Genomic DNA, 3,540 nt, shown 5'->3' on the forward strand with positions numbered 1-3,540 from the left:
ACAAGCAAAGTTTTGAGTATACAACCCCAATTCCAAAAAAGTTGGTACGCTGTGTAAAATCTACAGAAAAACAGAATACAATGATTTGCAAATTTCATAAACCCATATTTTATTCATAAATAGAAAACACATCAAATGTTTAAATTGAGAAAATGTACCATTTTAAAGAAAAAAAATAAAAGGTAATTTTGAAATTGATGGCAGCAACATGTCTCAAAAAAGGTGGGACACGGCCATGTTTACCACCGTGTAGCATTCCCTCTTCTTTATAACACTCAGTAGACGTCTAGGAACAGAGGAGACCAGATCCCGGAGCTTAAAGAGAGGAATGTTGGCCCATTCTTGCCTGCTCAAAAGTCTAACTTCTCAACAGTCCTGGGTCCTTGTTGTATTTTTCGTTTGAAGATGCGTCTAATATTGTCAATTGGTGAAAAAGTAGGGATGCACCGATATATCGCAGACGAAAATGTTTCGGCCGATACATCGGCGCATCCCTGGTTTCTTTTCTCCCCGCTGGCCGCTGTTCCAGTGGGGAGAAAAGAAAGTGACAGCCGGCCGAGCGATGCAGGACGAGAGCGCTGTGAGCGGACGGCGTCTCTCCTCCCACACTACTCAGCCGCCTATCACAGTCCGGCAGAGCGGTGTGTGGGCAGAGACAGTGCGGTCACAGGAGGCTGGGCTTTCCTCTCTACACTGCTCGATCAGCCTCCTGTGACAGCGTGTCAGAGAGAAAAGCAAGGTACACACACTCAGCGATCAGTGATCGCTGAGTGTGTGTACATAATTGAGGACATGGTATGTTAACTATATCCTCAATTATGAATGAATGGAAGTGATCTACATCACCCCCATTCATTCATAATTGTAGTTATAGTAAACGAACAATGTTCTCATGTTATCAATGAACAGGAACACTCATAGAGGATTCCTGTTCATTGATAACAGGGGACACATATATCAGGGCCTGATATTTTTTTTTATTTCGGTTTTAACATTTCCATTTCGGTGCACCTCTAGTGAAAAGTCTGGACTGCAGGCAGGTCAGTTAAGCACCCAGACTCTTCTACTACAAAGCCATGCTGTTGTCATAGATGCAGTATGCGGTTTAGTATTTTCCTCCTGAAAAAGACATTGTTGGGATGGGAGCATATGCTGCTCTAAAACCTGGATATATCTTTCAGCATTGATGGTGCCTTTCAAGATGTGCAGAGAGGCAGGCTTTTGAACTGAGCACTGACAAGCCGGAAGGTCCCTCTCCTTTAGTCCGGAGGATGCAGTGCTCATGGTTGCCAAAAAGAATGTCAAATTTTGATTTGTCTGACCACAGAACAGTTTTCCACTTTGCAACAGACCATTTTAAATGAGCTTTGGCCCAGAGAAGACGGCTGCGTTTCTGGATCATGCTCAGATATGGCTTCTTTGCAGGATAGAGCTTTAACTTGCATTTCTGGATGGCAACGGCGAACTGTGTTCACAGTGATTTTTGGAAGCATTCCTGAGCCCATGCAGTGATGTCCATCTTATGCCTGCTTTTAGTGCAGTGACATCTGAGGGCCCAAAGATCACAGGCATCCAATATTGCGCTTTGGCCTTGTCCCTTGCGCACAGAGATTTCTCCAAATTCTCTGAATGTTTTGATGATGTTATGTACTGTAGATGATAATCTATTTAAAGTGTTCATGAACATTATGCTGAATCACAGATTGGTAAACCTCCGCCCATCTTTACTTCTGAGACACTCTGACTCTCTAGATGCTCTTTTATACCCAATCATTTAACTGACCTGCTACCAATTAACCAAAAATTAGCTGCAAAATGTTCTTCCAGCTCTTCCTTGTTAGAACCACTAACTTTGCCAGCCCTTTGTTGCCCTGTTCCTAATTTCTGAGACAGCTTGCTGCCGTAAATTTCAAAATGACCTTATTTTATTCTTAAAATGTTAAATTTTCTCAGTTTAAACATTTCATATGTTTTCTATTGTGAATAAAATATGGGTTTATGAGACTTGCAAGTCATTGCATTCTGCTTTTATGTAAATTTTACACAACGTCCCAACTTTTTGGGAATTTTTGGTTGTACTGACACTTTAACCAATGACAATCTTCTATGCAAGTGATTACTAATTCCAAAAGAAGGAGCGCCTTCCCATTCCCCCTAAATTGCGTCGCCTTCTTGGTAACGGACAACCACATTAAGCAATAGTAGGGCATGCGAGTCGAGTCAGCTGTGACTGAAGGGTCCCAGAGAGACTTAAGAATTTGCAGTCCTTTTTCCAGTTTACCAATTGTAAACGATGCACAGGTTATTTTAACCACCTCAGGACCTAAACAATATTTTCATTTTTCACACGTTAGAAACTGAAATTTTGAATAGAAAATGACTTTAATCCCCAAAACAATTATATATTATCTGAAAGCAGAGGCACTGTCAAATGCAAAAGTGATAGCTGCATTTTTCTTATGTTGCACGATGATTATCGCAAAATGTTATCAAATTAATATTTTTAGGAAAGAATAGACTAAAATGAATTTTAGTATACACAAACACAATATATACCCTTTAAAAAAATATACAACAGATGGGATCACATCGAGTAAATAGATACCAAACATGTCATGCTTTGAAATTGCACAATGGTGAAAACGTATATAGTATATAACAGTTATAACTGCTCTCTCTAACATGTGTGGAGCAACAACTATGCACATGCCCTACTTGTGCTTTTGCATTCGCATGTAGATGGTGGGGGCATCAGGGTTGCTTCTAATTATTATTTTACTATTCTTTAAAAATGTTTTAACTTTTTTTCAACTTCATTTTATTGCTATCATAAGGGAGCTAACCAGCCCCCATGTGATAGCATTAGTAGGTGAAAGGTTCTCTTTATGTAGACATTAGGTGTCTTGTTTGACCCCTAATGTCTCCCCTACCCATCAACGCAGACAATCAAGCAGAGGATTATGCCTGATCATCTGTTTACCGAGCATTTCAGCCAGGCTTTTTACAGCTCTGAAGCGTTAAGAGCACACCTTTACAGGATGATACAAGTGATCAGGTGGATCTACAGCCACCCAGATCACTTGTACTCTAAAGCGCTCCGCCTGCTCTTAAAATGGATACCAAGATAACAGCTGCTGCAGCAGATGATGATCTTGGTATAACCACTTCGAGATAAGAACGTACATATACGTCCTATGGCCCTGAAGTGGTTAAAAGAAATCCCTTTGGTGAAAAAATTTCACTGATGTTAGTTGAAAAAGTTTTTTGTATACATGATGTGAAAACCTTTTCATGAAGTCCACTGAGGGACATAAAGTCTTTAACCCTCTGTTATTCTGCTGCCTACAGAAGAATTGGACACTGGTAAATAAAAAAAACATTTTAGGCCAGCCCAGTATTACACCTCCTACTACCAGCATGGATCTGTTTTGTAGCAAGAAGTACCAAGAGCATGATCCTCAACACAGAGGGGTGTGTGTCCCTTTAAGGAATCCGAATTGAAAACTTTTTTTTGCACTCACCGTAAAATATTTTATATAT

At 40.2% G+C, this 3,540-nt stretch overlaps 1 protein-coding gene across 1 annotated transcript in view; it reads right to left on the bottom strand.

Moving 5' to 3' along the window:
* KNTC1 (kinetochore associated 1) overlaps positions 1-3,540 on the bottom strand; it is a 136,874-nt gene that overhangs the window by 87,969 nt on the left and 45,365 nt on the right.

This window comes from Nanorana parkeri, unplaced genomic scaffold (assembly GCF_000935625.1).
Source record: "Nanorana parkeri isolate BGI_ZX_2015 unplaced genomic scaffold, ASM93562v1 scaffold13, whole genome shotgun sequence".
In the NCBI taxonomy this organism is placed as follows: domain Eukaryota; kingdom Metazoa; phylum Chordata; class Amphibia; order Anura; family Dicroglossidae; genus Nanorana; species Nanorana parkeri.